Consider the following 13,202-nt stretch of genomic DNA (forward strand, 5'->3'; position numbering starts at 1 on the left):
CCCATCAAAAGGACCTTCGTGAAGTACCAATCAGGCAACGATGTGAATGAGCCTGACACGGCGTCCTCACTCGGTGTTTGCTGAACCTGAATCTGGCTCCTCAGTCTATCAGGCGCGCTGTGTAGGTAGTAAAATACTAAATGCAGTCAAATGTCCTTCTTCCAGGGTGATATATCAAATACTTGGTAGCATTCTACTTCACAGACTGCGATACAAACACGGCCGAGTCGCTGAATTACCAGATTCACGTCACAAAATGATGCAGAGCTGCTACTACCTAAAGCCATCCGCGCAGGAGCTGGACCAACGCGGCAGCAGGCGGGCCTAGGAAACCTCATTTCCAGGCCTTTCCATCCATCAACTGCCCCAGCAGCAACACCCACTGTACAAGACCTTAATGCCAGAAAATTCCTGGCCTCCTCTCGACACATGTTGACGTGTCGTAAATGGAATCGATCCTCCTCCTCTTGGAAAGATGCCGCGTATCAGCGGAGACGGAAGAGAGAGGGAAAAATTACAGGGCAACTTGATACAATTCCTGGAGGGTGTATTTCATCAGGCGTTTTTGCCCAGGAGAAATACATCTGTTTACGGCAGCGCTTCTTAAATTTTCTAGCTGCGTTGATTTATTTCCTTATTTGTTTTTCTAGTTCATTCATTTTATTTTTATTCTTACTTCTAGCTACTTTAAAAAAGCATTTTAGTGAGTTTATACTTGATCCAGGGCCTTCTGTAATTTTAACTAATTGTTCCAGCTCTAGGCACAAGGAAGTGACCGGGCACAATTTCTGGTGTGGTCATATGCAAAAGAGAGGAGTTGGATGAGGAAGGTTTAAAGAGTGCTGAAGTTTAGGCATAAACATTTCCAGGCACACTTCTCTCCTCCCCCCACTAAAACAAACAACCAAAAAATTAAAACAAGAAAAACAACAACAACAACAACATGTAGTCTTGAGGTCCCCAAACCTGAGAACTTACCCAGACATAAAATCTACTCAAACCAGAAACCATCAACAAGGATTCCAGAAAGATGGCTAAAACCCAGGCAGGCACCAGTGGAAGTCTCCCCAGAGGGGGCTCTCCTGAGATCCTCCACATCAGTGGACAAGTCTGAAATGAGTTCACTTTATTTTTTTCAAATGTTTATTTTTGAGAGAGAGAGAGAGAGAGAGAGACAGAGTGTGAGCAGGGGAGGGGCAGAGACGGGGAAGACACAGAATCTGAAGCAGGCTCCAGGCTCCGAGCTGTCAGCACAGAGCCCGACGCGGGGCTCAAACCCGTGAACGGTGAGATCATGACTGAGCCGAAGTCGGACGCTCAACCGAATGAACCACGAAGATGCCCGTGATGTTAAGTTCACTTTATCTTATATATGGCATAATAAAAACAAGACCTCAGTCAGCCCCAAAGCCAACGGGCACTGCCATGGTCAAGTGACTGAGCGAGTACGCAGAGCGGGTGTGTGCCCTTATGTGACCTCTGTGACAATCAGTCCCTCCCAGAGCAGTGAGCAAGTGAGGTGGACCCAGCCACTCCCACCTAGTAGGTTGGGTCGGGAGGCTGAGGCTGGCGATTTAAGCATCAGACAAGTCAGTTTCTCTCCGCATCTCCTTTTCTTCAGAATAGAGCACAGGGAGACTTTCTTCCTTCTGCAGAAGGGGCACTGGGCGGAGAGCACCTGACCCTGGCTCCACGGGGGCGGCGCCCGTGGCGGGGTGGGTCCTCCTGGCGGGATCAATCACAAGGAGCAGCTGCCATGAAGAGGGAAAGGTAGGCGGGGCCGCTGGCGGACCCCCGGGGGACACGGCTCCTGGGGATGCTCTCCCCGAGCAAGTCAGCCACCATCACTCCTCCTAGAGAAACGTAATTATTACAAAAAGGTTCCACTCTTTGTTAAAGTCTGTTTGACGACTAAGGGACAAAGCTGTGCCCGCAGAGCACAGGTGGCCTCAAGGACTACAGCTGGTCCTCAGCGGCCCCACGCGCCCCTGGAAAACGCGAGCTCCCCAGACTACAGGGTAAGATCGTCGTGCGCAAGGACATAACTCTGTCAGCCAGGAAGATGGAAATAAATCTAGAAGAATAGCCAACTTTCTCTTAACGACTTTCCTTCTGGACACCACGAGTAGGGGCCATGGCATATGCGTGTAAACAGAAGGCGCTTACGCACACAGCCTGGCAAACAAACGTGGGAAACGGTCAGTCCACAGAGAGAAACGGACTTATACACAAAGCTGGGAGGTACTTAAACCCCGGGCTGCTGAACTAAACCCTCAGGAACCATTACCACCTCCCTTGCTACCGTGACATGAAAATCTCTCCGGGGAGAGCTGCAGCCCCTCACGGGCTGAGCTGGGCCTGGGCGACCCCGTATTACTGCCCCCCACCCCGCGCTGGGGAACCCGGCACAGCCGCCGGCTGGGAGACAGCCAGCGGTGTTTTCCCCTGAGTTTGACTCCTCTGAGTTCCATTTCAGCGGTGGTGAACCTGTTCGTTTGGAGGGGTCTCCCTGAGGACGGACCCCCCTGGCCACCCCCAGTCGTCCCACCAGCTGGGGCTGCTTGCAGGTGTGGGGAAGGAGCAGTAAGCCCCTTTCGACCATCCTCCTCCGCAAAGGTGCTCTGCGCTCCTCACGGAATGAGAAGATCCAGACTTTTGTGAGCATGTGCTATGGGCCTGGCAGCGTGCTCAGCACCCTGCACGCATCACTGGCCCCCCCAGGCTACAGACACAAAGGAGGCTGCTGGTCTGTCAGTGGGGGGTAACACGGGCTGGGGTGAGAAACAGATGGGGTAACAGAAAAAGTGATTGACCCAATGCCTGCCCTATGCCCCAGACTCAAAAACGCTGAGCTAAGTTCTCATCCCCATTCTACAGACAGGAAACAGAGGCTAGAAGAGATGAAGTAACTTTCCCGAGGAAAGTTGAAGAATTGAGACTCCAGTCCAGTCTCCTCCACCCCACCCCAGACAAATTCCCAAAAGTTCCCTCACCTGAGTCTCCCTCGACCCAGTCAGGCAAGAGGCCAGGAACAGTATTTGACACAAACTCTCGTCCTGGAATTCAGCAGGGTTGAGGCCCCGGGGGTAAGCCCCTCCCTCCCTGTGCTATCTCTGTCTCTCTCTCTCCCCCACTTCTCTAGGACTCATGTCTGGCTCCTCAGCAGCTAAGACAGTGCCCAGCATGCGGCGGTGGCCACGGAGCCGGTGTTGCACTTGGGTTTGACAAAGTTCCATGGGTGGACATCGACCAGGAGGACAAGGGCTCCACAATATGCCAGATCTTGACAGAGGAGCCCCGAGCCCCTGAGGTAGAGAAGCTGGGGGTGAGGGTCCCTCTGAGTGTCAGGGCAGAACACCAAAGCCGGGCCTCCCTGAGAATTCTGGTAAGAATTCTCTTCCCTACTAGGTCCAACCGTTGTTCCTACTAACAAGAGGCAGAAATCAGAGGCGTGGGGTCGGCTATGAAGATTAGTGATCATTTCCTTTGGAGACAGACAATCTTTTTTCTCAAGAACTACCCACTTCGGACTTGCCCAGGAAAAGCTTTATAAAACCATTTGATTTGGACATTAGGATGGGTCTAAAATGAGAAAATAGGCAGGCAACTCAGATTTGCAAGGGTAAATGGTGATAGGCCCAAAATACAGCTGTAAATAACTTAAAGAAGACCATTTTGGGAAAGTCTAAGTATGTTGAAACATTATTAACCATGACAATGCACCCGTGAGATAAAGACAGCGTGCAAATTTTAGGTAGTATCACTCATAGTGCCTAGATATCCCCCAGGAAAACACAATGAGGGAAATGGATAAAAATAGTAAAAAAGGGTAAGAGTCACTTTTCCCAACTGTCTCCACATCTTGCCGCGGTTAATGACCATGCATTTCATCTCCATGACAGACACAGCCCAGTAACATAAAACAGAATTGCCTCCACTTGTCTTAGAGACGCGCACCGTTCGTTGTCCATCAGGCGCTGGTGTGTCTGCTTGCGGTCCTTGGCCACATTCCTCAATTTTCCGTCTGTCACAAGCCGTGTGTAACTAGCGCCCTGGCCCAAAATGATGAAAATGAACCAGGCGCTAGGTGTGAACACAGTGAGACACCACAGCCAACTGTGCCAGAGTTATCCAGAGGTAAAGACCTCCAAGACCCCCCACCAAGGAGCGGTGGGAAAAGGCACGACCCAACTCTTTGCCTCCGTGTGCAATGCATGCAGCTGCTCCAAGGCTACAGAATGGCCCCCAAGATGGCCTCGTCCTCACGCCCAGAGCCTGTCGATAGGTTATGTCACACAGCACAGGGACTCTGCAGATGTGATTAAGGATCCCAAGATGGGGAGATGATGCTGGACCATGTGGGCAGGTCCAAACAATCACAAGGGTCCCCAAAAGGGCAGGCAGTCAGGAGAGTCAGAGCCAGAGAGAGCGCCAGCTCCGAGGGTGGCCGAGGGGCCACGAGTCCCAGAGCCCGGGAGCCTCTAGAGCTGGTGAGGTGAGAAACAGATTCTTCCCCACACCCTCCAGAGAAACGGAGCCCTGCACACACGTCGATTTTAACCCCACCGGACACACTGTGGACTTCTGACCTCGAGAATGGTAAGAAAACAGATCTGTGTTGTTTTCAGTCAGCAACGTTGTGGAAATTTGTTATAGCAGCCACAGAAAACTCCTTACGAACTAGTTCTCTGGGCTCCGTTTCTTCATCTCAGAAATGAGAGACCTCTACCCAGCTCACAGAGCCATCGTGTGTATTAAAAGGTAAGTCTGAAGTATGTGCACGTGCTGAGCACGGGGCTAGGGCCTGTCAATATTCAACAGCTCATGTCCCACTCACACACTGTAGGGGGACGCAGCGCTTCCTCTGAGTGTCACCATTCGTGCACTCATATTTGTGATGAGTGCATTTGTGATGTCCCAAACATGAACATTCACAATCTCTTCTCCCTTTCCTGTGGGGCCTTATCAAGCAGTTTGGTGGTGGGGGGCGGGGGGAGCAGAGTCTAGAGAGAGAGGAGGGTCTTGGGAATTCACACCAAGGAGGGAAACACAAAGTCTGGAAAGGATCCAGAAAGGAAGGAGGAGAGCAAAGAGGCCAGGCCTGTGGGAGGTCACTGTGAGGGAGGACAGAAAGACAAGTTTTATGGTTCGCAGGAGTTTAATTCTTTGAAAGACTGGTAGTGATCTGAATTGCTCTGACCACTTCTTTCTTGGATGGGCCATATTATATTTTTTTGTTTTGCCATCATCAGAGACTAGCTCAAGATGTATTTCTTTCATTCAGTCATTCACTCATTCATTCATTCCTTCATCTGGTAATTAATTATTGAACCCCTCCTGGGAACTTCTCTGATAGATAAGGGAGTACCAAGAGGTTTAATCAGTGGCCATATTCCAGCAGAGAACTGTGAAGTCAGGCAGTCTCTCACAGTAGTTAAAAGTGATGTTTCCAATTTCTGATGCCAGAATGTGGTCTCTGCCAGGGAATGTACAAGATGAGCCTTGAACATCATGTATCACATAGGCTGGAAACGATCAAAGCCTAGGTCACATCGAAAGCGCTCAGGATTCAACAGAGGAATTTTCCAGGACCCTGAAAGGGCGTGATTTCGGCATCATAATAAGGCATACAAATCAGAAAGGAAGGTTTCAGGGTACAAGATAAGCACACAAAAACCAATTGTATTTCCATGTAATGGCAATGAACATGTGAAGACAAAAATTGAAAACATAATATCATTCGCGATTGCTCAACAAATGGGAAAATTATACTTATGTGAGTATCTGGAAAGTATGACTAGGACTTCTACGTGAAAAAGTACAAAATCACTGGAGAAAGAGACCGAAGCTCTGAATAAATGGAAAGCCATATCCATTTCATAGATTGAAAAATAATAAAGGTATCATTTTTTTCCAAACAAGTAAATAAATTTAATATGATACCTATCAAAATCCCAGGCATGTTTTTGTAGATGCAGGGGAGATTTTTCTAAGATTCATAAAACAGTATGATATTGGAAGATAAAGAGACATGAAGATCAATGGAACAGAATACAGAACCTAGAAACACCCATGGAAAAACATCCAATGGATTTTTGACCACAGTGACGACGCAATTCAACGGAGGAAGAAAAGCCTTTTCAACAAAGGTGTGAAAGCGAATGGACACTCACAGGGAAAAAAATTATCCTGGACCTAAGCCTTATACACCTTAAATGAAAATTAACTCATAATAAATTCAAGATTTCTATGTGAAAGGCAAAGCTATACAATTTCTGGAAGAAACACAAGACAACCCCTTTGGGACCTAGAGCTTGGTGCGGAGTCCTCAGACAGGACAGTGAAAGCATAACGCATAAATGAAAAAAAAATCAATAAACAAGATGAACAAAATAGAAACTTCTGTGAAAAACCCTGTAAAGATAAAGGCATGCTACAGATGGGGAGAAAATACCTGTAAACCAATATTCAGGACTGACATAAGGACACATATCTAGAATACAGAAAGAACTCTCAAGAGTCCACAGTGAAAAAAAAAACAAACCCAATTAGGAAACAGGCAAAGGACTTGAGAGGCATGTCACTGGAAAGGATATACGGATGGCAGAGGAGCCCATGAAAAGTTGCTCAACATCACTCGCCATGAAGGAAATGCAAATTAAGACCATGATGAGCTCCTAGTACACACTTATTAAAACAGCAAAAATAAAAACGGTGACGCGGAGAACCTGCAGCTTTCATTCACTGCTGGCGAGAATATGAAATGTTAGAGCCACACTGCAAAACTGACAGTTTCTTTAAAAATTTAAACATATACTTACCATTTGACCCAGCAATTGCACTCCTGGACATTTATCTCACATAAAAGAAAAACTCACATCCACACCAAAGCCTACACACAAACGTTCACAGCAGCTTTATTTGGAAGAGTCCAAATCGCGAAGCAACTCCAATGTCCCTCAACGGGCAAAGAGTTGGACAAAGTTTGCTGCCGCCATACTGCGGAACACGACACCGGCAGTGAAAAGGAGCTACTTGTTGATAGCACACAGCTCGGATGGACCTCCAGGGCGCTACCTCACTACTGAGTGAAGAAAGCCAATCTCAAAAGATCACATGCTGTAGGACTCCACTTATATCGTCATTCTTGAAATGACAAACTTATGGAAATGGAAAACAGGTTAGTGGTTGCTGGTAAGGATGCTGTAAGGGAGAGAAGTGGGTGCAACCACTCGGGAGATCTCTGAGGTCGCGGGGCGGTTCTGTGTCCTGACGGCAGTGCTGGATACACAACGTACACACGTAATAACACGGCACAGAACTAGACACACACGCGGTACCGGTGCCCATCTCCTGGTTTTGAAAAGTGCACGGCAGTTATGTAAAATATGGCCACTGGCTAAAGGATACGTGGTGACTCTCTGAGGAAAGATACAATTCTTACAACTTTCTATGAATATATAATTATTTCATAATAAAAATTAAACAAAAATAAAACCAAAAAAAAAAAAAAACCCAAACTGATGCCAGAGAAAAGCAGAAGGAACACTCCGAACTCATTCCATGGGACAGAACGGTGGGGAATTAAAACCAACAAGCTGTTCTACCCTCCTAGAGCACTCTAGAGACCAGGGTTCTTGCCAGTTTACTAGGAGAGACAAATGCTGGTGTTTGGGAACCGAATTGCTAAACAGGATGTGCCACATGAAACCAAGGTTAGAGGATCCAGACAGAGAGCACCAGGTGCAAAAGGCCCTGAGGTGGGACAGGCGTGGTGTGATACAGGGGGTCCGTGAAGCCAAGGAGGTGGGAGCAGCTACATCATCCAGAACCTTCCAGATCTTATCAACAGGAAGTCCACTTCCTGCTTTGGTCAAGCTTGAAGACAGACAGTGTGGGCTGAGGAGGGAGAATGAAGGAGAATGAAGGAGACAGGGATACTGACAGCACGGTGACAATCAACAATGGGCATAAATAAGGTACATAAATGTAGTTACAAGAACGCAAAATGCATAGCTGAGGCCAGTCGGTAAATCTAAGATAAAAAAGGGATTGAACAATTCAGTAGACTCTCAGGGTCATGAAACAGGAATTTATGCTTTTAATTATAACCTTGCAATGATACTGAAAAGAGCATAAATTACATGCACTGTGCTCCAAAGAAAGGTAGAGACATATTAGAGAAGTTTTCATTAGAGCTACCACAAAGAAAAAAAGTTACGGTGATAAAATATTATTTTTGGCTATTAATTAAACTCTGTAACATATGCAACAGCTAATTACACACTAATGCCTCCTAGATGAAAAAGCATCTCTGTCTTCCTTTGCTCAAAAACTATATGCTTAGTATAGCTAGTTCAACTGTGCTGTGGGATATACTAGTAAAATAAAGAAATTTGCTAAAAACTACATTTGACTGTACAAACACCTGAGTTTGGGACATTTCGGTTATGGTAAGAGGAACAAAGGGGCTGATATGAAGAGAAAGTTGAAGGGAGTTAGTCACCCAGAACCCAGACTCAAGATGAGGACAAGTGTGCTGAGCCAAGAAAAAGCGAGGCCAGCCTTCTGGTACACCTGGGCTTCTAGAACGCCTCTGCGGGCGGTAAGATATGTCAGAGGACACAAAGGACTTTCCTCTTTTGATGCAGGAATAAGCTGTGTAGGAGTGATGCTAGTAACTCTGAATACTGTGGTACTTTATGAATTATCTGGTATGTGACAGCAGTGTGAACAGCAGTTTACTTTGCAAAAAGGAAAGTACTAGTTAGGAGCACATCAATGTACCTGGACACTTTAACCAATGAAGAACAAGAATAAAGATATGCATATGCCATTACTCAAAGGCCAAGCTGACTAACAGATGATAGGACAAGATTTTTTTTAAAAATAAGAAAATAGAATTGCTCTCTTCCCTTCAGTTCACCTACCGTCCTGAAAGCTGCTCATAAAAGGCTGCGGATCGAGTACTAAATCCACACCCCTGCTGGAATCTAGCCAAAAAATATCCGGTTTTCACTGTACGTACTTGAAGGTTCAAATGAAGCCTGTGTAAAAACCTTACTAGCCACATCATTTTGGGAAAGGTGTATTGTTCCATCTCAGAGACAATGAACCAAAGCTTCACCCGGAAAAGGAAAAGAAAAGTGTAGAAGTTGGGAAAAAAACATGAACCAAGCAGTCATGACATAGCAATTTAGTCAGTAAGGTAATTTCTAAATAGATGCCAAGAGCAGAAAGCTCCAAATTCGCCGTGCTCAAGAACAAGGAAATCCAAGCAAGGGCAGAGAGAAGTTACGGAGTCTCAGCTGTCAGTCTAGAACACATGGTATCGAACACAGTCCTGTGCCTTCCACCTGGAGAAGCCAGAAGAGGTCTCAAGAGAGTAAGGGGGGAAGTGGACAGACATGCCGTGCTTCCAGACAAGACAATTACTGGATCATAAAGATAAAATGTCTTTCTAGATTCAGTTGAAAAGTTTAATAAGATTTTAAAAAACACTCCAGTTGAACTTTCTGAAAGCGGAAAATAAATATTTTTGAAGTTTATAAGAGGAATGAAAAAGTAATAAAAGACCCAAAATCGTTGTTTAAAGGAAGAATAAAGCTCCTATCAGATAGAGAATGACATAAATCCATACTACCATAAATAACGATCGAATGGTAGATGATCGAAGGAGGAAGGACATATTCTCCTGACCGGAGAATCTGGATTAATAAATACAGAAAGAATGGGAAAAGTAGAACAGCCACTGCAAGAAGTTCACAGAAATAGTTGGTGTGGACAAGAGCCACTGATGAATGGTAGAATGAGCAAGCAGAATTTTAAGAAAAACGGGATATTTGTAGGACCTCAAAGGATCTACCCCAAAGTATTTATTGTTTGTGGTGGTTTAAATTATGTCCACAAATTCTCTCCGGTGGGTGGGGCTTGCGTGTGGCTGGACTGAGAACACAACCTGGGGAAGAAGCAGTGACTTTGCAGGGGACGCACCCAGCTGATAGCACCCGGACCAAGTGACCACGGCTGACATCTGCAGCCGTCACTGGGGCCAGTGTCACAGGCCCCGATCTGATGAGTAAGGAGTTCACCCTCTGGGATGCTTCCTCCTTTTCTACAACACAGCCTCAACATGAGAAAACTCCAGATGAGCCCAAATTGTGGGACATTTTATAAAACAACTAGCCAGTGCTCCTCATCAAGACTGCGAAGGTCACAGAAGACAAGAAAAGACAGAAAAGGGTCATGGGTTGAGGGAGACCAGAGACATGGGGTCTGGATTGGAACCTCAGCCGGGGAAAGGGCATGAGGAAAAAAACTAGGACGATCTGAACAAAGTCTCTAACATAGTTAACAGCATTGTACCAAAGTTAATTTCTTAGTTTTGATAAATACACAATAGTTATGTAAGATGTTGATGTTAGGGGAAGCTGGGTGAAGCAGACTTCGAACTCTCTTATGGCTCTTGGCTATCATTCTACAGTTATTCAAAAATAAAAAGGTGTTTTAAAATGAAAGCGAATAAAACAACAAAAAGGGGACATCTGTACCGAGTAGAGAGCCTCCAGGCAGACCATGATACACACACAAATTACAGGCAGAAAAGGAAGAGCTGGAGGTCAACAGAATGGGAAGAGAGAATTCAACAAAACATCAGGGAAATGCTAGCCAGCCACTCAGGAGAGAGAAGGAATTAGATCCTTACCTCACGCCACACAGCAACATGAAACTCCAGTGAGATTTCCCAGTGGAAAAGAAATTATGGAAAGAGACTTTATAAATGAAGATGTTGCACATATCCCACAACCGTTTAGAAGACTGAACTGTAGAAACTTGAGTTCAATGACCGTTCTGTATGTACAGTTGAGAAGGAGAAGGTAGGGAAAGACATAGAAAAGCATATAAGATGGGATCCCATTTTTACAAATGGCGGCTGGCAATAAAAACTGTGTGGCTGTGTCTTTGTGTGTGTGCGTGCATATCACGGGACTACAGGACTATGCAAAGAAAAATAAGAGAAGATACAGTTTAGGTTACCAACATGGACTGGACGAAAAGACACAAAGGAAGCAGCAAGGAAAGGGCGAAAAGATGAACAGAAAAACACATACATGAGCATATTTCTGCACGTTTAAAATTATAATGTGCACGTGTTTGAAAATATTAAATTTTAAGAATTAAACATTATATAACAAAAATTTACTATCTAATTGCTGAAGGTTTCAGTGTAGTTTTCTGAATGTAAAAATTACATAACATTTAAATTACAAGAGATTAATAAACCTGACTACATAACATTTGTAATTTTAGTTTATCTTAAATAAAAACAAGAAAATTGAAAGGCAAACTGGTAAAAATGTAGAAAACAGGTACAAAATTCATTAAACAGTTAAAAATGAATACTGTGCGTTTGAAAACTGCTCAGAACTATGAATTACCACAGGAAAGCAAACAAAAACAAGGAGGACCACTACTGGCTGTCCAGTCCAGAGGCACACAGCGCAGTCCAGTGCTAGGACCCAAGGGACCACGGGGAGATGGTGAGGGGCCGTTGCATCTTGGGAGTCTGTGCGGGTGGGGCCAACGGGGGTGCTCTGGGCTGGGTGTCAGGTGTAAGAGAAAGGGGGGCCCAAGATGAATGCAGCCGGCACTGAGTTGGGCAGGAGGCACAAAGTTGTATCCGTCTTCAGGGGGGTCTGCTTCCGGCGAAGGACACCGACTTGCAAACAGGAAAGTAGCCTCAAAGTCTCGCTCTGAGACCCACTACTATCTTCCAGTACCTTCTTGAGTAAGAAATGCTTGTTCACAGCCAAAATACCCTCTCTCTATTTGAGCCTCATTCATTTTTATTTGGTCTTCCATTGGGCATCCCACTCACTCATACTTAAAGATCTCATTCACCTTCCCTTTATTAGCCTATACTGATTAACTGCAGAACTATTTTCTATTCCTTTATTCATTTTTCTTCCTAAAATGTCCCAGGAAACAGAACGTAGGACTGTAAGAAACCCAGAGAGGGAAAGAAAGGCCGCACAAAGCATACGGTTCCGCGTTACCGGCCCCAGCCAGCTGCCTGGGCCTGCAGAGCAGTCCGTGAGTTCTAAAGCCAAAGGTTATGAATTCTATTCCTTCGTACTCTCGTGATGTCTGTGCGCGCGTCCGATCATGAGTCATTACCTTCGCAGAAACACGTTTTATGAGAGCTACAGCTAGATTTATTGTCTCTCTGATATTATGCTGAGTGTAACCAGTCAATTCCACATTCCAATTGACTCGAGGAAAAATTCAAATGGGTACAAACCCACGCTGTGACTTTATCGTGGAGCCAGGTGGCATGGGGAGGACACCTGCCACTTCCTAGAGGTGACACCTCAGAAAGGGACATTTCATGTCAGGACTCAGCTCTCAGTCTACTGTGATGGGTTATAACACATCAGTGTCGCTTTTCAATTTACTGTGATTTAAGTTTTCCTCACAGAAACCAGAAAGGAGAGGATGCTGCTGAAAGACAGACATTTAACAACTAGCTGCCCCCAGGGAAGAATTTCCACGAGCACAGCCTGTGCTCCTCCCGCTGCTCTTTACAGACACTGATGCCCCTCTCGTGCTCCACTTCCTTTTCAAAAAAAATTTTTTTAAGTTTATTTATTTTGAGAGACAGTGCATGAGAGTGTAAATGCAGGAGGGGCAGAGAGAGGGAGAGAGAGAGAATCCCAAGCAGGTTCTGCACCATCAGCACATAGCCCAACATGGGGCTCGATCCCACGAACTGTGAGATCATGACCTGAGCCAAAATCAAGAGTCAGAGACTTAACTGACCGAGCCACCCAGGCGCCCCTCAGGCTCCACTTCCGAAGGAGTTCTGTGAATTCTGTATTTGTTTCTAGGCCCTTAAACTGCTCCCTCTGTCATATCATAAACTCACAAAATGGTCTGTAAGACTTGACTGGCCCTTCCTACAGGCGGGGCAGGGGTGGGGAGGGTGCACTGACCGGCCAAGTCTCGTTCGGCCTGGCACGCCAGGTGACATCAGTTTATGAGACACCATATCCAATATTCCTGCACAGAAAAATAAAAAAAACCCGCAGCACGGCACGTCGTCCAGTGGAGGTATGACGTGGGGCCGAGGTGGCCGAGTCCCCACCGATGGGATCCACCTCACGTGCGAGGACGTCTTGCTGTGGCCAGGAGGTTCTGGAGTC

The 13,202-nt window shown here is 45.9% G+C and overlaps 1 protein-coding gene and 1 long non-coding RNA gene across 3 annotated transcripts in view; both read right to left on the bottom strand.

Moving 5' to 3' along the window:
• SDK1 (sidekick cell adhesion molecule 1) overlaps positions 1–13,202 on the bottom strand; it is a 553,308-nt gene that overhangs the window by 360,580 nt on the left and 179,526 nt on the right. The window lies entirely within an intron of this gene.
• Positions 659–9,516, bottom strand: LOC128313670 (uncharacterized). The gene is made up of 2 exons (XR_008294678.1): positions 2,994–9,516; positions 659–1,853 (listed from the first exon to the last, which is right to left on the bottom strand). It is a non-coding gene; the product is annotated as an uncharacterized LOC128313670 (long non-coding RNA).

The sequence above is a fragment of the Acinonyx jubatus genome, chromosome E3, assembly GCF_027475565.1.
Source record: "Acinonyx jubatus isolate Ajub_Pintada_27869175 chromosome E3, VMU_Ajub_asm_v1.0, whole genome shotgun sequence".
Taxonomy (NCBI): domain Eukaryota; kingdom Metazoa; phylum Chordata; class Mammalia; order Carnivora; family Felidae; genus Acinonyx; species Acinonyx jubatus.